This window comes from Petaurus breviceps, unplaced genomic scaffold (assembly GCF_028583685.1).
Source record: "Petaurus breviceps papuanus isolate PSGF00001 unplaced genomic scaffold, PetGlider_PUasm1.0 90919, whole genome shotgun sequence".
NCBI classification, from domain to species: Eukaryota; Metazoa; Chordata; class Mammalia; order Diprotodontia; family Petauridae; genus Petaurus; species Petaurus breviceps.
Window position 1 is genome coordinate 45528377 of NW_027187378.1, and position 24063 is coordinate 45552439.

Here is a 24063-nt window from a genome sequence, read left to right on the forward strand (position 1 = left end):
CCCAGTGTCCTGGAAGTACGCTCCCAGCAGCTCCGGCCCCTGGCAGTCCTCAGCAGGAGTCCTAACTCAAAAAAAAAAAAAGGCAACCGCCACTAACTGCTAACTGCAGGACCGTTAGCTCGGCTTTTCACTTTCTCTTGCTCTGCTATGTCAGCACATCCATGGGGCATGGGAGATCTTTAAATCCCATAACCCTTACAGGCCTGTAATGTAATTGCCAAGGAAAGGCAACTTCCCAAGGTTCAAAATACCAGCATAGGTGCTCTCCATTTTATTCAGTGACAAACCAAGAACAGAGAAGATCAAAACATGACATCATTCAAAATACAGCATTTACTAACGGTGATTAAATAATCTCCAAGGACTATCCCACCCCAGGACCTTCCAATCATTCAATCAATTACAAATTCCCTGGTCTAAATACTTCTCCACCCCTAGGCTATACCTTCATTTAGTCCACCACAAAGCCCCTCTTCTCAAATGGAGATTAGTTTCCAAACATAAGTAAAGTACATTCATTTGCTCAAACCATAAGACACAAAAAGGCAAAAAGGTCAAAAGTTCCCCACCCCTGGATCACAATTGAATCTACCCCAGAGTTACATCAAGTTTAAGCACAGCACTTAATACCCAAATGGAGGTCTTTTCTTCATCTTGACACAAGGCAAGTTCTCAGCAATCTTAGTTCCTGGGGAGACAAGGCTTAGCAAGGCCACAAGATACATTGCCAGTCCCTCCATTAATTCATCCTCTGTCTGTAGAACAGTCCTAGAACCCCTGAAAACATTAGCAAAACCCTCTCCTAGGATTTCTGTAAACATACAACAAGAAAATCCTTCTTCAGGGCTTCTGAACCAACAGAAAAGTTCCCAGACCCCTGCAACAACAACACTCTCCTTCACCAGTGGACAGTATTCACTCTGTCTGCAGGACAGTCTCCAGACCCCTGCAACAACAGCACTGTCCTTCACCAGTGGACAGTATCCACTCTCTGTCTGCAGGACAGTCTCAGGGCTTCTTAACCAAAAGCCAAGTTCCAGGACTTCTTCAACAACAGGACTGTCTTTCACCAGTGGACAATTCTGGCAAAAGAACATCAAAACAGAAAGACAAAGTACCAGCAAAACAGCCATGTCTCCTCAGTCCTTGCAGCTCAGGGGGCAGGTCTCAAAAGTCCAGGGCAATTCAAAGCGGCCACCAGCAATTCTCTTAGTCTCTCTCTCTGCCTCCACATGGGTGCTGCTTCCAAAAAGGTCTTCCGCCTCTCTCTTGTCTCTCCAAATCTATGTCACCCGCTCCTCCCAGTTCAGGACTTTCTTTTCACATAAACAAGTGCATCCCATAGGTGGGATTAACAAGCTCTGGGTTTTAACACAATCAGTTTGAAAACCAAGCCAATACAGGGGAATCTTTAATTGCCATTACTATCACAGGGCCTCACACAAGTCGGCCCTGCTGAGTTAAGATTTGAGTATGTGGGGTGGATATTGTCATCCCTAAAAGTATCACCCCTATTGCTATCACTAACCTTCTTTCTTTCCCAACTCCTCCCTTGATTCAGTTCCCCAGTCCCAGTTACCCATCACCTCCCAATTTCTGTTAATTCCTTTTCCAGGCCTTCTCCCTACCCTCAGCTTTAGTTTGGTTTAGGGAATCCTAACTTCAGCAGCTAATTAGAATATCTCAATAAATAAAACAAAACCAAAACATTGCAGAAAGTTGGAGGCACATCTCTCTTCTCCAACATATAAATTAAAATAAATACTACATATACCCTTCTCCCATCACCATCACCCCCCCCCTTAGGGGGATGGTACATAAATAAAAACTGTATATAAATATTATTACCTAGGAATGACAGCAATAAATTAATGTCTCTTCTCCCCTGCACCAAAGATGGCAAAACAAGTCTCTATCTACCCTATGTTTACTCCAGCTCTGGGACTTGGGCCCTGTGGCACTGATGTCATTCTTTGGTTTTGGTGTTCTAAGTTCGAGAGTGCCCTAGGTCCAGCCTCAGCTCAGCATAAGCCCTTTCCTACCCCTCTTGGTTTTTGGTTTTTTTTTTGTTGTTGGGGTAGGGTTGTGGTTTAGAAGGCTGCCGGGTGCTGTTGGAGTAAGGCGCTGATGTCCACGGTGGTGTAGTCCGGAGGCTCAGACGTCAAGTTTTGGGACTCCACAACTGGAGGCGCTGGAGTGGGGTCATTGGCAGATTCTTCCAGCACTGGAGGCGCGGGACCTCCCTCCTCGGCCATCAAAATCTGGCAAAAGACCACAGTGAGGAGGAGGAAGAGGAGCCGTCTGGCCGGATTGGGATCCTCTGCAGGTTGCTGGCATCGAACCATACGAGGGTAGAGAACTCTTCGGCTGCGCTTGCGAATTACCCTGTGGGCTGTGCTGGAGCATGCGGATCGGTAAGTGGCAGGCTCTGGGAGGGGGTCGAAAGTAAAGATCTCCGGACCAGACCTTCGCCGAAGCGAAAGACTGGGGATAGGGCCCGGGGTTGGAGCCAGGGTAAGGGGTGCAGCAGGGACGGAGGCTCGATTATGACACATGGTGCTTAGAGCTGGAGAGAGGAATCCATTTTTTTCTAGTTTCATAAAATAATATTTTAATAGTTTGTTTCATATGTCACTGAATATGTAAATGAATTCAGGGATAATATTCATTTTATTATATTGATTCAGCCTATTGATGAGCAATTAATATTTCTCCAATTTTTAGCTCTGCCTATATTTCTGTTGAAAGTATTTTCTAATTATATCCATATAATCCCTGGATTGGTCTTGGCAGGTAGAATCCCAATTATTTTACAATATGTATAGCTATTTTAATGTTTATTATAGTTATTTTAGTATTTATTTTTTAAAACTACCTGTATTTTTTTGAATATTTTATATATAGCAATTACACATAAAAACAATTTTAACAATGATTTTTAAGAAAAAAAATAGAGATTGTGACTTCCAAGATTCAAGATGATGGAGTAAGCAGTAAATGACTGTACCTCTCCAGCTTCCAAAAATCCATAAAATAATCCCCCTCCAAAAAAAATTATGGAAAGGCAGAACAAGGAAAAAGACAGGGTGAAACAATCTTCTAGTCCATGAAACTTAGAAGATGGGCAAGAAATGTCCATTTCACTCCAGTAAAAGGGGAACACATTGTGGGACAGGAAGCATCCCAGCAAACCAGAAGAGGGCTTCATCTCAGCAACTAGTGAAATATCCTGAGCCCTACTATGGTGGAGTGCACAAACCACCACCACTAGGAGTCCAAATCATCAAGCTGCCATACCCCTATAGCCTTCAGCAACCACAGTCACCCTGTACCTCATTTCCTCAGCACAGTACCAGAAACAAAGTTCCCCAAGGGTAACTCAGGGAAGCATCAGCTGAACACCAGGTAAACTGGCAGGGCCTACAGCCACTGAGACAATATCCCTTTTACCCCAGGGGGCAAGATAAAATTTAAAGGGGTTGGAACCAAAATGGCAGAAAGGAAGCAATAACTTTTCTAAGCTCCTCCATGAATCCCAACTTTAAAAAGTGAATCTGAATGAATTTTAGAGTGACAGTATCCACTGAGAGATGGAGTGTGGCAGAATCCAGTCCAGGAAAGTGCCTATGTGGGTCTGGGAAGGGGAAGCATGTTTGCACCAGCACAGACTAGAGAGTAGCCTACAGAGGAGTGAGAAGAAGCTCCAGGTAGCAGACTCACCCACCCCAAGGGCTATTTGCAGCAGTCTTACCAGTGCAGGATGTAGGATCCATCCTAGCTGAGTAAGAGAAAGCTCAGGGACACCAGCAGAGACAGAAGCCTCTCCTGTGGCTATCATCCCACAGCCTGCAAGTTTAAAAATCACCTACCTCATTTTACAGAAGCCAAGATGGAAAAGTAAACTCCAGCTTCTCTGATTATCCCTCCCTGATCTAGAAAATCCAGAGATAAATGTCCCACACAGATTAAAATCCTGAAATAGCAGAAATAGCCTTAGGCTTAGGAATCACTGAGAAAGGGGGTAACTGAGGCAGTAAAGAGTCTGAAGTGAAGGGTGGGAGGGGTCCCAAAAAGCCCCACCTCAACTGACCAACAAGAACTGCCAAACCCAGGGGGGTGAAGCCAGCAAGCACTAACAACAAAAGTTCAGGTGGCTCTTAGCACCACCAGGGAATTCTGTAGACACCAGCACTGCCAGCTACCAGCTGCTGAGACTTCTTGAGCTATAGCCCAGGGGCAGAGAGGCAGAAATCTGAAGCAGCCAGACTACTACTCCCCCACAGGTTACTTTGTGAGTCTCAAGATAACTCAGGGGAAACACTGAGAATCCTGGCCTTGGCCTCAGTCTAGATATTCAGAGGCTACAACACTCAAAGTCAACCACCAGGCCCTTAGCTCCCAGCCTGAGAAATTAGGAAATATGAAATCACAATAGGAAAGAAAGAATCTGAGAAGGTGTAATGTAATACCAAGGAAAGGCAACTTCCCAAGGTTCAGAATACCAGCATAGGTGCTCTCCATTTTATTCAGTGACAAACCAAGAACAGAGAAGGTCAAAACATGACATCATTCAAAATACAGCATTTACTAAGTGTGATTAAATAATCTCCAAGTACTACCCCACCCCAGGACCTTCCAATCATTCAATCAATTACAAAGTCCCATCTAAATACTTCACCCCTAGGCTATACCTTCATTTAGTCCATCACAAAGCCCCTCTTCTCAAATGGAGATTAGTTTCCACCCATAAGTAAAATACATTCATTTGCTCAACCATAGAACACAAAAAGGTCAAAAGTTCCCCACCCCTGGATCACAATTGAATCTACCCCAGAGTTACATCAAGTTTAAGCACAGCACTTAATACCCAAATGGAGGTCTTTTCTTCATCTTGACACAAGGCAAGTTCTCAGCAATCTTAGTTCCTGGGGAGACAAAGCTTAGCAAGGCCACAAGATACATTGCCAGTCTCTTCATTAATTCATCCTCTGTCTGTAGAACAGTCCTAGAACCCCTGAAAACATTAGCAAAACCCTCTCCCAGGATTTCTGTAAACATACAACAAGAAAATCCTTCTTCAGGGCTTCTGAACCAACAGAAAAGTTCCCAGACCCCTGCAACAACAACACTGTCCTTCACCAGTGGACAGTATCCACTCTCTTTCTGCAGGACAGTCTCAGGGCTTCTTAACCAAAAGCCAGGTTCCAGGACTTCTTCAACAGGACAGTCTTTCACCAGTGGACAAATCTGGCAAAACAACATCAAAACAGACAGACAAAGTACCAGCAAAACAGCCACGTCTCCTCAGTCCTTGGCAGCTCAGGGAGCAGGTCTCAAAAGTCCCCCAGCAATTCTCTCAGTCTCTCTCTCTGCCTCCACGAGGTGCACTCTCAAAAAGTTCCTTTGCCTCTCTCTTGTCTCTCCAAATCCTAGTTACCAGCTCCTCCCAGTTCAAGACTTTCTTTTCACATCAAGAAGTCCATCCCACAGGTCGGATTAACAAGCTCTGGGTTTTAACACAATCAGTTTGAAAACCAATCCAATACAGGGGAATCTTTAATTGCCATTACTATCACAGAAGGACAAGGGAAAGGCAAGAAAATTTATCTGAGCTTATTATAGCAAGCAAGAACAACCAAATACAGAGGACAACATGGACTCTGTACTCACACCTGAGACCACAGAAGGAAATATTAACTGGTCTCAAGCCCAAAAAGCATTCTTGGAGGAGTTCAAGAAAGATTTTAAAATCCAAATTAGAGAAGTAGAAGATATATTTAAATCTGCAGTGACCAAATTGGGAAAAAATCTCACTGAAGAAAAGAAATCCTGAAAAAGTAAAATTTGTGAACTGGGACAGGTGGTTAAAAATCTTAATGGAGAAAATACCTCCTTAAAAAAAGGACCTTCAAAAACTGACCAAAGAAAATAATTCACTAACAATTAGAGTCAGTCAAATCAAAGCTCAGGATTCTATGATGCACCAAGAGTTAATCAAGAAAAATATGAAGATTGACAAATTAGAAGAAACTGTAAAATATCTCACTTGAAAAACAACTGACCTGGAGAACAGATCCAGAAGAGATAACCTAAGAATTATTGGTCTACAAGAAAGCCATGATGAGAAAATGCAGCCTGGACATCATCCTCCAAGAGATTATATATATAAAAAACATGTCCTGAAGTCCTAGAATCCAAAGGTAAAATAATTATTGAAAGAAAGAATTCATCAGACTCCTCCTTAAAGAGATCCCAAATTGGAAACTACAAGAAATATAGTAGTCAAATTCCAGAATTACAAGGTTAAGGAGAAAATACTGCAAGCAGCCAAAAAGAAACAATGCAAATACCGTGGAACTACAGTTAGGATTAAACAGGACCTAGCAGCTTCTACATTGAAAGTTCGGAGGGACTAGAATTTGATATTTCATTGGACAAAAGAGACTGCAACCAAGGACGAACTACCTGGCAAAACTGAGCATAACCGTTTGGGCAAGGAGATGGTCATTTATTGAAATAAGGGACTTCCCGACATTCCTAATGAAAAAAACAGAATTCAATGGAAAATTTGATCTACAATTACAAGACTCAAAAAACACATAAAAAGGTAAACGGAAGAAATGCACTCAAACACACACACACACACACACACACACACACACACACACACACACATGCACACATGCCCATAATTTGGAATGCAATAAGAGCAAACAGTTTACATCCCTATATTGGAAGCTGATACCTGTCAATATTAAAATTTATATGATTATCATGACTTTTAAAAGGAATACACATAGATAGAGGATGTGGGTATAAATGAACCAATCTGATGATAAAAAAAACTTTATTGAGTGTTTCAGAGGGAGTGTAATGGGATAAAAGGAAAGGATGAGGCAGAAAAGGGTAAATTATGCCACACAAAGAGGTATAAAATGTATTATAGTAAAGAAGAAGGACAGAGGGAGATGAACATCATATGAACATTATTCTCATTGGTACTGGTTCAAAGAGGGATCAACATAATCAGTTAGGTTGAAGATTCTAACATGAAAAGACATAAAAACTCATTATAACAGTGAAAGGAGGGAGGGAGAGGAGTACTCTATGGAATTTACTATCATTGATTTGGGGTCAAAGAGAGAATAATATGATCCGATAAGTATAAAAATCAATTGTGTCCTATAGGCAGTAGGAGGGATATGGGGGAGATAAAAGGAGGGGGGGCAGTTAGAAGGGAAAGAAATAGTAGTAAGGGAAAAGGGTAGTTAAAGAAGGGGGGAGTCACAGAGAGGGAATACTGAGGGAGGCAATGGTCAAAAGAAAAACCCTTAAGGCTGGGAAGGCAGAAAGAAGAAACAAAAACATAAACAGTGCACAGAATAGGATGGAGGAAAGGAGACAGATAGTAATTATTACTTTTAATGTGAATGGGATGAACTCTTGCATAAAACGGAGGTGGATAGCAGAATAGTTTAAAGACCATAATCCTACAATATGCTGTCTACAAGAAACACATTTGAAACAAGGGGATACACACAGGGTAAATTAAAAGGCTGGAGTAAAATATATTATGCGCCAGCTAAAGTAAATAAAGCAGGGGTAACAATCCTTATTTCAGATAAAGCAAAAGCATATATAGATCTAATTGAAAGAGATAAGAAAGGAAACCATATCCTGCCAAAGGGCACCATCAAGAATGAAACAATATTATTACTTAACATATGTACCAAGTGGTATAACATCCAAGTCCCTAGAGGAGAACTTAAGGGAATTAGATGAAGAAATAGATAGCAAAACTATACTAGTGGGCCACCTTAATATCCCCCTGTCTGAACTTGATAAATCTAACCTCAAAATAAACAAGAAAGAAGTTAAGGAGGGGAATAGAATTTTAGAGAGGGTAGATAGACATGATAGATCTCTAGAGAAAACTGAATGGAGATAAAAAGGAATATACTTTCTACTCAGTGGTACATGGCACATACACAAAAAATTAACCAAGTACTAGGGCATAAAAACTTAACAATTCAGTGCAGAAAGGAAGAAATATTAAACGGATCATTCTCAGATCATGATGCAATAAAAATTATATGCAATGAAGGGCCGTGGAAAGATAGACTAAAAACTAATTAGAAACTAAATAATTTAATCCTGAAAAATGAATGGGTAAAACAAGAAATTACAGAAACAATCAGTAACTTCATTAAAGAGAATGACAATAATGAGACAACATACCAAAACTTGTGGGATGCAGCAAAGGCAATTCTTAGGGGAAGTTTTATATCCCTGAATGCATAAATGAATAAATTAGAGAAAATGGAAATCAATGAATTGGGCATGCAATTGAAAAAGCTGGAAAAAGTACAAATTGAACATCCCCAATTCAATACTAAGGTAGAAATAATAAAAACCAAAGGAGAGATTAAAATTGAAATTAAGAAAACTATTGAAGTAATAAATAAAACTAAAAGCTTGTTTTATGAAAAAAAAACCAATAAAACTGATAGACCCTTAGTCAATATGATAAAAAAAAAACAAGAAAGAAGAAAACCAAATTATGAGCATCAAAAATGAAAAGGGTAAATCTAGCTCCAATGAAGACAAAATTAAAAAATAATTAGGAATTATTTGGCCAAATTGTATTCACATAAATTTGACAATCTAAGTGAAATGGATGAATATTTACAAAAATACAGGTTGCCCAGATTATCTGAAGAGGAATAAAATTGCTTAAATAACCCCATCTCAGAAAAAGAAATCAAATAAGCCACCAGTGAACTCCCTAGGAAAAAATTTCCAGGGCCAGATGGATTTACTAGTGAATTCTATAAAACATTTAAAGAAAAAATGATTCCCATACTCTACAAACTATTTGGGAAAATTAGTGAAGAAAGAGTCCTACCAAATTCTTTTTATCACACAAATATTGTACTGATACCTAAATAAGGAAGAGATAAAATGGAGAAAGAAAATTATAGACTAATTTCTCTCATGAAAATAAATGCACAAATTTTAAATAAAATATTAGCAAAAAGACTACAGCAATTTATCTCAAGAAAAATACACTTTGATCAGGTAGGATTTATTCCAGGAATGCAAGGATGGTTGAATATTAGGAAAACCACCAGTATAATTGATCACATAAACAATTAAAATAGCAGAAACCACATGATTATCTCAAAAGATGCAGAAAAGGCTTTTGCCAAAATACAACACCCATTCCTATTAAAAACACTAGAAAGTATAGGAATAAATGGAGCCTTCCTTAAAGTAATAGGCAGCATCTATTTAAAGCCATCAGCAAGATTTTTATGCAAAGGGGATAAGTTAGAAGCATTTCCAGTAATATCAGGGGTAAAACAAAGATGTCCACTATCACCCATCTTATTCAATTTGGTACTAGAATATTAGCAGTAGCAATTAGAGAAGAAAAAGAAATAAAAGGAATCAAATTAGACAAAGAAGACACCAAGCTATCACTCTTTGCATATGATATGATCATGTACTTAGAGAATTTTAGAGAATCAAGTAAAAAACTACTTGAGAAAATAAATAAATTTGGCAAAGTTACAGGATATAAAATGAACCCACATAAATCCTTGGCATTCCTTTATATTTCTAATGAAATCCAGTAGCAAGATATAGAAAGAGAAATCCCATTTAATGTTACTGTAGACATTATAAAATATTTGGGACTCTATCTGCCAAAACAAACCCAAGACCTATATGAACACAACTACAAAACACTTTTCATACAAATAAATTCAGATCTAACTAATTGAAAAAAACATCAATTGCTCACTGCTGGTTTGAGCTAATATAATAAAAATGACAAATTTACCTAAATTAAATTACACACTTAGTGCCATACCAATCAATTTACCAAAAATTACTTAATAGAGCTAGAAAAATCGTAACAAAATTCATTTGGAAGAACAAAAGGTCCAAGATATGACAGATTTAATGATAAGGAATGCTAGGGAAGGTGGCCTAACCATACCAGATTTTAAACTGTATTATAAAGCAGCAGTCATCAAAATTACTTAGTATTGGCAAAGGAATAGAGTAGTGGATCAATGGAATATATTGGGTACACTAGACTCAGCAGTCAACGACTATTGTAATCTACTGTTTGATAAATCCAAAGACCCCAGTTTTGGGGATAAGAGAACACGAAACTGGAATATAGTATGGCAGAAACTGGGGATAGACCATTATCTAACACCATGTACCAAAATCAAGTCTAAATGTGTGCATGATCTAGGTATAAAAGGTGATACTGTAAGCAATCTGGGAAAGCAAGGAATAGTTTTCCTGTCAGAATTAAAGAGAGGGGAAGACTTTATGACCAAACAAGAATTAGAGAGTATTATAAAATGCAAAATGGATAATTTTGATTACATTAAATTGAAAAGCTTTTGTACAAATAAAGCCAATGTAACCAAGATTAAGAGGAAGGTGGAAAATTGGGAAATAATTTTTACAACCAAGGTCTCTGATAAAGACCTCATCTCTAAAATATACAGAGAATTTGGTCAAATCTATAAGAATGCATTTCATTCCCCAATTGATAAATGGTCAAAAGATATAAACAGGCAGTTTTCAGAGGAAGAAATTAAAGATATCTATAAGCATATAAAAAAATTCTCTAAATCACTATTGTTTAGCGAAATCCAAATCAAAACAACTCTGAAGTACCACATCTCACCAGTTAGATTGGCCAAATGGCAAAAGAGGAAAATGACAAATGCTGGAGAGGATGTGGAAAAACTGCAACACTAATACATTGGTGGTGGAGTTGTGAACTGATTCAACCATTCTGGAGAGCAATATTGAGCTATGTCCAAAGGGCTATAAATAATTGCTTACCCGTTGACCCAACAATGCTATTTCTCAGTTTGTATACCAAAGAGATCATAGCAGTGGGAGAAAGACCCTTATGTACAAAAATATTAATAGCAGCTCTTTTTGTGGTGGCAAAGAATTGTAAATTAAGGGGATGCCCATCATTTGGGGAATGACTAAACAAGCTGTGGTATATGAAAGTAATGGAATACTATTGTGCTATAAAAAATGTGGAGCAGATGGACTTCATATTTACCAGTAGAGGCTTATATGAACTGATACTGAGTGAGAAGAGCAGAACCCAGAGAAATTTGTACACAATTACAGGCACAATGTATGTGTGATGACGAACTTTGATAGACTGGACTCTTCTCAGCAATGCAGGCTTATAAGTCAACTCCAAAAGATTCATGATGGAGAGAGATGTCTACATTCAGAGAAAGAACTAGAAAGAACAGGGTTGGAATGCAGATTAAAGCAAACTACCTACTCTCTTTAATTTTTTTGCGTTTGGTTTTGTTTCCTCTTTCCCGTTGTTCATTACAGCAATTACAATCCTTCTTTATAACCTGACTAATGTCTAATGTGAAAGTATGTGCAGACCTTTTACTTAATTATATGCCACCATAGTGGGGGGCGGGGAGTGAGGGGGAGAAAATTTGAAACTCAAGGAATTGTGGAACTGAACCTGGTAAACTATAATCAAACAAACAAATTAATAAAGACCAAGAATGCGATAAAATTTAAAAGAAAGGGGAAAAGACAAAAACGTGAGTAAAAGCAACACAATAAAATTGACTGTAGAAAGTTATTATGATGACAGGGAAAATCAATACACAAACTCAGAAGAGGAAAACAACATCAAAATACAACAATGGAAAAAAACACCTATGGGGAAAACCTCAAAGAAAAATGGGAAGTAGTCTCAAGTCCCAAAAGAACTCATGGAAGAGTTCAAAAAGGAGCTTTAAAATCATATTAAAAGAAATAGAAGAAAAATGGGAAAACAAATGAGAGTGATACATGAGAATTATTGGAAAAAAGTCAATAACTTGGAAAACTACTTAAAAATAGAACTGGCCTAATGGAAAAGGAGATACAAAAACTCCTGAAGAAAACAACTCCTTAAAAAGGGGAAAAAAGTGCAAAATGTAATTGAGAAAAATATATTAAAAGTGAGAACATGGCAAGTGGAAGCTAATGACTCAAACTCAAAAGAATGAAAAAATGAAGAAAATGTAAAATATCTCATTAGAAAAATAAATGTGCTGCAAAATAGATGCAGGAGAGACAATATCAGAAACTTTGGACTACATGGATGTCATAATCTAAAGCAGGATGTGGATAGTTTCTTTCAAGAAATTATCAAAGAAAATTGCCCTCATGTCCTGGAACCAGAGGGCTATTAAGCAATGAAAGAATTTATTGATCACCTCAGGAAAGAGATCCCAAAAAAAATCTCCAAAGAATATCATTAACAAATTTCAGAACTTGCCAAGAAAAAATACTAAAAGTGGTCAGAAAGAAATAACTCAAGTACCAGGGAGCTACAATTAGGGTTGCACAGGACTTGACAGCTACAACATTAATGCATTGGAGGTCATGGAACATGATATTCTGAAAGGGAAAGTAACTAAGACTACAACCAAGAATAACTTACCTGGCAACAATGAGCATAACACATAAAGGGAAAAATAATAGGTATTCAATGAAATAGAAATATTTCAAGCTCTCATAAGAAGACGACCAGAACTAAACCATATTTTTGAGCTCCAGTATCAAAATCCCAAAGAAGTCTAAAAAAGTAAAAATGGAAAAGGAAAACATAAGGAATTCAATAGAGCTAAACTATTTAAATCCCTAAAAGGGAAGATAACACTTGTAATTCTTTTTTTTTTTTTTTGTAACAATCAGGGTTAAGTAACTTGCTCAAGGTTACACGGCCAGTTATTTCTGGATGTGGTGCTGAGTATCGGAGCCCAAATTTGATCCCCAGGTCATCCCGACACTGGCCCCATGCTCTTACTCGCTGAGCCACCTGGCCATCCCTAAGCAAACTTGCTCAAGGTTAAAACGGCCAGGTGTTTCTGGGTGGGTGCTAAGTGTCTGAGCCCAGGATTCAATCTTCAGGTCATACCATCACTGGAGCCGGTGCTCTTGCTCGCTGTGCTACCTGGCCACCCCTTAACACTTGTAATTCTTTAAAAAAAAATTGTATCACTAATAGTACAGATAGAAGGAATAAACATAGATGGAGGGTATGGGTATTATGTGAATCTGAGGGAATGACATTAAAAAATTAAGGAATGGGAAAGAGGAGTACATTGGTTCCATAAGGAAAGGAGAGGTAGAATTGGGAAAATGATTATGAATTATTTTAAATGAAGCAGGTCTTCTCAGCAACACAATAATCCAAAACAAATAGAAATGAATCATGAAAGAAAATTTTATCTATATCCAGATAAAGAACTGATGGTCTTTGAATACAGAATGAAGCATGTTTTTAACTTGCTTCATAATTTGTCTTGTTTTTTTTTTCCCCTTGATCTGTTTCTTCTTTCACAATTGTGACTAATATGGAAATATTTTTTTAATGTGATAGCTCATACATAAGACATATCAAACAGCCTACCATTGTCAGAAGAAGGGAGGGTTTGGGGGAAGAGAGACACATTTAGAAGTCAAAATCTTGTGAAAATGAATACCAGGGCAGCTAGGTGGTGCAGTGAGTAGAGCACTATCCTGGAGTCAGGAGGACCTGAGTGTTCAAAGCCAACCTCAGACACTTAACACTTACTAACCATGTAACCTTAGACTAGTCACTTAACGCAAATTGCCCTGCCTTTCCCCCTCAAAAAAAAGCTAAAATAATTTAATAAAATATAATATAATAAAATAAAATAATAATATAAATATGAATGCAAAATTTTTGTTGATATGTTGATTTTTTGGATATGTAGCTGGAGAAAATAAAACATTTTTTTCAAAACAAATTCATTTTTATTAAAAAAATGTTGAGTTCCAAATTCTCTCCTTTTCCTTTCCTCCTCTTCCTCCACCTTTTTAACTGTAAGCAATTTGACATAGGTTATGCATGTGCAATCCTGAAAAACATATTTTCATATTGGATCTGTTGTAAAAGGAAACACAAACCTCTCTAAACAAAACTAAAACAAAAAAAAATAAAGTAAAAAAAACTAAGAAGCATTCAGATTCTCTAAGTTCTTTCTCAGGAGATGGATAGCATTTTTTCATCATGAGTCTTTTGGAATTGTCTTAGATTATCCCATTTCTGAGAATATCTGTTGTGCACAATTGATCATCATACAATATTGCTATTATGGTATATAATACTCTTCTAACTCTGCTCATTTCACTTTACATCAGTTCACATAAGACCTTCCAGGTTTTCCTAAAACCATGGTGCTCATCATTTCTAATACCATAATAATATTCCATAATAATCATATATCACAAGCAGTTCAACAATTTCACAATTGATGGTGATTCTTTCAATTTCCACTACTTTGCCACATCAAAAAAGAGTTTCTATTATTTTTTTTTTTGTACAAATAAGTACTTTCCATTTTTCTTCCATCTCTTTGGAATACAGAGCTGGAATACAGTGCTATTGCCAGGTCAAAGAGTATGCATAGTTTTATAATCTCTATGACATATTTCCAAATTTTTCTCCTGAATGTTTGGGTAATTCCATAATTACAGCAACAATATATTAGTGTCCCATTTTTCTCACATTCTCTTACATACATGTCATTTTCTTTTCTATCATGTTAGCTTATACAATAGATGTGATGTAGTAATTCAGAGTTGTTTTGATTTGCACCAATCCATTGTACATCAGAGCATTTTTCATATGACTGTAGGTAGCTTCTATTCTGTTGTCTGGAAAATGCCTGTTCATGTCTTCTAAACCTTTATCATTTGAGGAATGACTTATTTATTTATTTATTTTTTACAAATTTGACTCTGTTGTCTAAGCGTTGAGAAATGAGGACTTTATTAGATAACTTTTTGTAATCCTTTCTTCCCAGTTTTCTGCCTTCCTTATAATTTTGACTGAATTGGTTCTGTTGCCTCAATTAAAAAAATATGTAATCAAAATTATCCATTTCACATCCCAGAATGCTTTCTATCTCATTTGGTCACAGATTCTTCCTTTCTCCATAGATCTGACAGGGAAATTATTCTATGTTCTTTTATTGTGCTTATGTGTGATCCTTTCTGTCTAAATCAATCACCTCATACACATACATATATAGGTGTATATATATATATATATATATGTCTATATATGAATATAATGTGATATATATATATATATGTGTGTAATATATATACCACATTGCTTTCTATTTTTTTTTTCTGGCAGCTATTGTAAAATAGTACTTTATCCTTCACCTGGAGAGATATTTCCAATTTTCTTCTATTTTTCTTTCTTTTAACTATGTTATTTCTTGATGTTTAATGTTGTCATTAGGTTCTACTTACCCAATTCTAATTTTTAAGGAAGTATTTTTCTGAAAAACAGAGAAGGGGAACCAAAATGGCAGAGTAAGAAGTAAATTGCTCTCACTTTCCTTTACTGACCCCTAAAAACCTAGAAAATATCACTCTCCCCCAAAACCCTGGAACAACTGAGCCAGCAGAGGGGTGGATTGAAGCAGTTTTATAGCTCAGGAAGCTTGGAAGGTTAATGGAATAAGCCCCTCTCACTCTGACATAGGGAGAGCAGTACAGGACAGGAGACTTCCCAGCAAGCCAGTGGCAAGTCACACCTCAGCAAACAAGCAGGAGATTCTGAGCCCCAGAGTGATGGAGCAAGCAAGTACCAACACTAGGACTCCCCAGTGCCTTGTGAAAAGCAGGGGAACCTGTAGATACCTGTTTGGGAAACCACCACTAGTGATGGTGGTCAGGCATTCTCCAGCAACCAAACCCCCTGGTACTTCAGCACAATTCTAGAAAGCACAACTCCAGGAGGCACAACTCCAGGTGGATAGATATGCTGCAGCAGCCAAGCCTTCCTGTACTTTACAAATGCCCAGGGGAACAGGTGTCCTCCAGCTACTAGACTCCTCACTCCTACTAATAGCTCATGGGTTATCGACTGAAGCTCAGAACCAGGTAAACTTCCAGATCCCTACAGCCTCCAACTGCTGTATACTCCAGAAGAAGAGTTCAACCTTAGAAGCCAGGATATAAGTAAACACCACAAGCAAAAATCAGAAAGAGACAATAACCATAGATTCTTATTATGGACGCCAGGAACATCTAGGTACAAATTCACAAGAGGACGATATTGTCAATATGCTCACATATGAAATCTCAAAGGGGAATATCAACTGGTATCAAGCCCAAAAATCCTTCTTGGAAGAGCTCAGGCAGAATTTTTTAAGGCATAAAAGATAGGTAGAAAAAAATTTGGAAAAAAAAAGAGAGGTATTCAAGAAAAAGTCAATAGCTTGGAAAAGAAAGGACAAAAATTTACTGTAGAAAATGAGTCCTTAAAAAGTAAAATGCACCAAATGGAGAAGGAGGTAGTAAATCTTATTGAAGAGAAGAATTCGTTAAAAATTAGAATTGGGCAAGTAGAAAATAATGACTCTATAAAATTCCAAGAATCAAAGTAGAAAATAAGGACTCTATGATATTCCAAGAATCAGTCAAATAAAATCAAAAGAATGAAAAAGGAGAAGAAAATGTAAATTACATCATTGGGGGAAAAAACAAACAAACTCACCTGGAAAATATGTACAAGAGAGATAATTTAAGAATTATTCTCTACTTGAAAGCCATGATGAAAAAAAAAAGGAAACTGGACAACATCTTTCAAGAACACATCAAACAAAACTTCCCGGAATTCCTATAATCACAGGGTAAAGTAGTCATAGAAAGAATCCACTGATCACCTCCTGAAAGAGATCCCAAATTGAAAACAACAAGGAATATTATGACCAAATTCCAAAATGTTCATGTCAAAGAGAAGACACTGCAAACATCCATAAAGAAATAATTTAAGTGTCATGGAACCACAGTCAGGATTGCATGGGACCCTACAGCATCTACTTTAAAAGATCAGAGGTCTTGGAATATGACATTCCATAAGGCAAAAAACATTTTTTATTACAACTCAGGGTCAGCTACCCAGGGAAATTGAACATAATCTTTCTGGAGAGGAGATGGACATTAAACAAAGTAGGGGACTTCCAAACTTCCTGATGAAAAGACCAGAACTCAAGAGGAAATTTTATCTTTAATTACAAGATTCAAGAGAGGCATTATAAAGTAATCAGGAAAGAAAACAACAACGACATGCTATTTAATAAAGGCAAATTGTCTACATTACCTTAAGGGAAGATGACACTTGTAATTCCTGAGAAATGTTTCATTAATGTGACATTCAAAAGAGGTGTGCATAGACAGAAGGCATAGATATAAGTTGGCTTTGGTATGATGATAAAAAAAATCTAATTAAGTGGTGAAAATTGATTGTACTAGGAGAAGTGGAAAGGAGGTGGCAGACAAGGGTAAATTGCGTCACATGGAAAAATACCCCAAATGGGATCATCAAGAGTTAGACATGACTGAAAAAAAATGATTATACAATGATAAGAAAGTCTGAAACATATTGGCTGTGTGATCATAATGAAGATTCTTAAGTTCTCATTGTTCTTGGTGGCTCTCTAAAACTACAAGTTGAAAGAATAGTTGCCAATCTCTATTTTTAAAGGATTTTCCTTATTGGGAATTCTCTACAAAATTAAGTCACAGTTCCATTCTTTCTTCTTCTGAGGGATAGCATAACAGCTATCTGTTGTACATGCCTTCTAAGCAACAGTCAAAAATGACACAGCATTAGATAGTTTGAAATTTGGAAAGGATCACAGAGGCTATTTAGTTCAACTCTTGCCCAAAATGAACTCCCAGCATAATCCATATATTAGAATTTCTTCCTACAAATATTTAATTAATTTTATTTTACACATCAAATTCTTTGATTAGTGATGGTCCAGTAACACAAAGCTTTGTTGATTTGAAATATCAGTTGGTAACATGATCTTATAGACAGGTGATGTTTTTATCACTACTAACTTTTAAATATGGGATATAAGGAGAAAGGCAGATATGGGAACTGAACATTTCATTTAGAAGATGATATCTGGGAGAAACATTGTTATTTATATCTTATAAATTAATATTTAGGAATGATAGAATCTGAGAGACTTGTAATGGGATGCATCCAACAAAGACTAGTGAAATTTGCATATGGCTTTAGTCTTAAGAATCTGATTAAGAGGGTTTTAAATTAAAAAGTGAGGGAAAATAAAAGAAGATTTATACAAATATATACATATGTGTATATGTGTGTATGTATGTAATTGTGTGTTTATGTAGTCAGCAGCAGTCAAGACAGGAAAAATGCTGTAGCAATAGAGACACTCATGAATTCCCATAAGACATCAATCCAGCAAAAGAAAAAGGAAAAAATTAAATAAGCAAATGAGCAGTCATCAAATGTCAATAGAGAAATCCCCAAAGTAAGGGGAATTAGCAAGATGAACTAGTGGTGCTAATAGAAGAAGCAAATTTGATTTTAGCTATCACAGAGACATGGCAAGATAGGATTCATAACTATAGAGAAACTTTGAAAATGTGTACTGTATTCCTTTGGAAGGGAATCAACGAAAGGATACCTGCATTTGGAGGTGGTGGTGGCAGTGGAGTACCTTTATATATGAATTAGATATCCACATATGCTAAAATTCAAGAGCCAGAATGGAGAAGCATGATGGAATGCTTTTAGAAGAAACGCAATAGGACAGAAAAAAGATGCTATAATTTTGTGGAAATATAGAACAAACTACCTGGCCTGGAACAGTAATAGGTGAGTATTTGAGAAAACAGATTACAGACCTTGTTCAGAAACATATTATAATGAAGGAGAACCTGTATTATATAGATATTTGCTAGAGTTCTAACTCTCCTCTAAAAGTAGAGGAATTAGTGCAGTCTTAGATTAGGTTAATGTTAATTTCATGCTTCAAGAGGTGGGGAAGGGGAAGAAATCCCTATCCCATACCTGATAATGACCAATGAGGAAGAACTAGTTGATGAAGTATAAATGATATTAATCTTGGGAGTACATGGCCATTTCATCATAGAGAACAAAGTTGCCATAGGCCTGATATACACTTTAAATTTTAAGTGAGATGATTTCAGGTGGATCAGATGAAGCACTGTTAGCACTACATGGCTTAAATGTCTATAGGAAGATTTAGTTAAAAAAAGGATGAGGTACTCTCAAGTCTGAAATTTTAAAGAGACAGGTAGAAAAAAAATTTCAATAAAAAGAAAGATTGAGTACTTAAAAGAGAATCATTTAGATATGATGGAAAATGCATGAATATTTTTGAGGTGGTTTTTTTTTGATAGGGAGTTGTTTGGACCTATATTTTCATCAATGTTGGGAATATCAGAACAGGGAAAATTCCTCCCACTACTGCAAACTGGCAACCTAACAGTAACTTAAAGTTCTGGAGTATAACAGGGTGAAATGGATTTTCTGTGTTTCAACAGGCAGGATATATCAGGAAAAAAGATCTTCTAGTGTCTCTTCTTGATTCCAATGAAGATGATCTTTCTCCTAGGTCACACTGCCTATCAGGTAATTAAATTAAAAAAAAAACATGAATGAAAACTGGAAACACAAGTAGACCATGGAAAAAAAATGAATAGGGAAACTTTTGTTCTATTTTTTAAGAAGAGTATCAGAAGTTCTAAAATTTAAACTCAAGAGAGGCTCACAATGAATGTTAAGGGTGAAAAGTATTTCTGAGGACATACTGGGAAAAGAAAAGGATAAAGAAAATGAGGATAATTCCTTAGAATGGTTGGGAAAAATGATTATAAGCAGCGTAAAAGAAACAAAAAATAACCAATGCTTATTTAACTATCTCTTGAAAAGTGAATAGAAAGAAATAATTTATCAAGCTTGTGAGGATATAGTATGAAAGTACTTAGCAGCTTTGATAAGCTGAAATTCCAAGGACTGAGAGAATTTCATCTAAGCTTTTGAAAGAATTGGCTAATATGGTTGTTGAGGCACTGTTGAGGATCTTTAAAGTGATCTTTAAAAGTCATGAAGAATGGAAGAGGATCCACAATACTGCAGAACATGCTTTGATATGGAAAAAAGAAGAAAGAATCTTCTACTTCTAGAAATATATAATGTATTATTTAATGAATTTTGGTAATCAATTAACCCTGTGTGACACACTTGGCACCTCTTCATCAAGAATAGCAATGACCGGAGTGTCCAGGTAGCACAGCGAGTAAGAGCACCGGCTCCAGTGTTGGGATGACCTGGAGATCGAATCCCGGGCTCAGACACTTAGCACCCACCCAGAAACACCTGGCTGTGTAACCTTGAGCAAGTTACTTAACCCTGATTGCTTAAAAAAAATTGGGGGCGGCCAGGTACCACAGTGAGTAAGAGCACCGGCTCCAGTGTTGGGATGACCTGGAGATCGAATCCCATGCTCAGACACTCAGCACCACACCCAGAAATAACTGGCTGTGTAACCTTGAGCAAGTTACTTAACCCCAATTGCTTTAAAAAAAATAGTAATGACTGAATAATCTTCCCTTTTTTCCACAGGGTTGCTAAACTAGTTGATTAGGGTGATAACCTAGACCTAGTTGAGCTAGATTTCAACAAAGCATTTGTCAAAATGCCTTCTATCTTTCTTGTATAGAAGATGAATAGACTTGAGCTTGAGGATAGAACAAGACAGATTCAAAATTGAATGAATAGCTAGAATCAGGGAATCATCTTTAATATATTAATTAGGGAAGTGGTCTACAGTGGATGGCCACAATGATCTAAGCTGCTTATCATTTTTATAAGTAAAATGAATAAAGGAATAGACTTCATGCCTGTCAGATTTTTATATGACACAAGGTGGGAGGAAAGCTAATATTTTGGGGAGAGGGTCAGGATTTGAGTAGAGCTTCATACAAAATGGGGGGGGCTAATGCAAAGCAGATATAATTTCAATAGAGATATATGTTTTATACTGAACAGTTTAGAAAAAAATAAATCTTTGTAAATTTAAGATGCTATGTGTGTTGCAGTTCATTCTGCATGCCACTGAAGATTTTTAAGTAGGAGAGAGATATGATCTTACCTGTGTTTTGGTGTCTTTAATATTAAATTGGTGTCTTTGTAGAGAATTGTGGGAGACAAATTAAGAGGCCATTATAATAGTCTAGGGGATGGCACCAGGAGTGCTGATGGAGAGGACAATGGTGAAAGACATCATAATGTAGTGAATAGAGAGTCAGAATCAGAAAGACTTGAATTCAAACTCTGCTTATTGTGTGTAATGTATACCAGGGTATAACCATATGACTCTGTGCAATAATAATATTATAATATATGTATGTGAACATATACCAGATAATGCCCATATTCCTTCTTTTTGAAGATGATGTAATATTTGAAGTTATGACTAAAATGGACAATATGGTACAAATAGTGTTTTCTATACAGAATGTATGAATGTGATTGTAACTTTTATCTTCAGTGATACTATCTCTTAGACTAGAGGACAGCCAGAAATCATTGCTTTAAGAAGGCTAATCTTTGCCTTATACGTGTGTATCAGGTCTATTAATAAACTATGGAATTGTTCCCTAGTCATAAGACCATAACATATTATTTTATTTAGTTTTTTTTCTGTTCATAAAGCAACTATTCTCTTTCCCTTTAATGATTCTGGCATAGTCCAATATAGAGGAGTTTCTTAGAGTGCCATTTTCAACTCTCTTTGCTTTACAACCAGGCTGACATGGCAGCTGTTATGTTCAAGTGAAAAAAGAATATATTACTAAACTTCTAAACAAGTCATAAGCTTATCTGACAGGTTTTGGGAAAACCACACAATGACATACTTAAAAAGCTTAAATATTTTCCCCTCTTGAGATACTGAATTTAACACTTGTAAGAAACCATGTTCTTGTTCAGTAGTGGCCAATAGCTGTGACACGTGAGAAGATATTATGTGGGGTATGTGGGGTAGTATTTAAACAGTGAATGAGTCTTTCCTGATTTCACAAACTTCTCTGACATCTCTCTTGGAGCCACTCAGCTCTTTGTGAACTCCTAAAGACAAGAAAACTTACTTGAACGTGCATTTTTGGTGCCAATGTGAACAAAAGTCAGTAAAATGTAGGCAGGGTGGGGGAGTAATTGTCCAAAGAGTGAATGACTGATAACATTGGCTTTGGCATATCATTATCTGGGTGAACCAGTTATAATGAATGTCATTCAAGAAGGACAGATGTATCACCCTTAGGATGTGCCAGAAGAAAGATATTGTTATCAAAGATATCCACTGCTGATGCTTTATGCTATCATTAGGAGGAATAAAAATATCTGCCAAATATGTGGTTAAGTCACAAACATCCGTCCAGTACAAGTCATGTCTTCAAAAAAGATAGATTTCTGGGAAAGGATTGAACCTTGTCCAAGGGCAAAAGAATGGATAACAAGATTAAATGAAGAAGACAAAAATCTGGATCTAATGCTGCTTGAGAAATTGGAGCATATGAGACGTCCTAGTGCATATAACGATCTTCTTCGATGGTAGAAATTTGTGTGGGATGATAGTCTGTAGGCAAAAGTACTAATTGATGTCACAAATAGAAAGTATTCACATTCAGGAAAAGGATTAATTTCAGAAGCAATCAGCCCATTTTGCATCAAAAGGGAATGAAAACTGTTTTTTCCATTCATTCAGATATTGATTTAGGAGATTTATTAAGTACCTGTTATGTACAAGTGTATATGATAGAAACTGAAGGATAAAAAGGTGAAGTAAGGTATAGCCTTAAGAATTTTCAAACAATATCTGAAATTATGTGTAGTATATAAATAGTATTAAATAATAATAATGACTATCATACACATGTATGTATATGTATAAAAAGGGACAATATGTGTGTTATTTCATTTGATTCCCCAAAAACAATCCTCTGACTGAAATAAATTTCTCTTAATATCACTATTGTACAGCTCAGGAAACTGAGATTGAGAAAGGGTATATTAATTTCTTAAATCATTTGGACACATATTGTCACAAAGCCATTAAAGGATTTGAAATTATTTAGGTCTTCCTGACTTCAGGTTGAATATTTAGCTGTGTAAAGATGCAGTGTAATGGGTGACTGAGATCTGCTACTTTAATAAAAGAAACTTTTCAATGAAAAGTTTTAACCCATCAAATTGCAAAATGCCTACACCAGTCAGAGAGTTGTATTAAACCTTTCAGGATTAAGAGAGATCAAATCTTGATCACATAAAAGATATATGGTAAGCCTTTAAGTTAGTGACCCCAAAAGACCTTGGCCAGATACCCATCCAGTGACTTCCAATGAGTCATGTAGTAAACACCATTGTCTAGTCTGGATTTTGAAATATTCATGTCACTTTTCTCCTAAATTATCCTAGCACTTACTAAATTTTCCCTCACCACAAAGTTACTCTATTGAGTTCATTAGCATTGTCCATTAAATTAAAATTTAGGAGACAGCTTGAAAAGAAAAAAAAAGAAAGTATTTGGAAATGAAGCATCTTACCTGAATGAGTTTTCCTAATCAGGTTAGAGAGAACACAGTTTTGTTCGGCAGCATGCCTGTGGAGGAGGAAGAAAGAGGAGACATCATTGATTGTTTTAATGAGAGAGATGCTAACATTTTAGGACAGAATGGTGGACCAGTAAGGTGCTTTTGTTACTGTGAGCAGACCAGTATAGGATGGTCTGAAATATAAATACAGGTTAACCTGTCTAAGCTAAATCATTCAATCTCTTTAAAAGGAGTCTTACCCAGGCAGTAGAACTGAACTAGAGCGAAAGTTTGAGGGATCTTTTCTATTTAATGAAGGTGAAAGAACATGGGAAATAGTGATATAAAAATCTTATGAAAATCAGCTAGTTCTTATTTTATTGATGAAAAAAGAGCACCAATGAGGTTAAGGAACTTTCCATGTGTCACAGAGTTAGTATACAGCTGAATTAGCAAAATTTTCAGACTACATATCTTGTGCTTTTTCCTCTCAATCACACAAAGAGCTTGGACTATAGCAAAGAATTAATAAATGCCTTTGAATTTGTTCTTAACTCAGGAAGGGCA

General features: G+C 36.6%; 1 pseudogene; it reads right to left on the minus strand.

Moving 5' to 3' along the window:
• Window positions 1-1438: 1438 nt before the first annotated feature.
• On the minus strand, window positions 1439-2576 carry LOC138151852 (radiation-inducible immediate-early gene IEX-1 pseudogene; annotated as a pseudogene).
• Between the last annotated feature and the right edge of the window lie 21487 nt (window positions 2577-24063).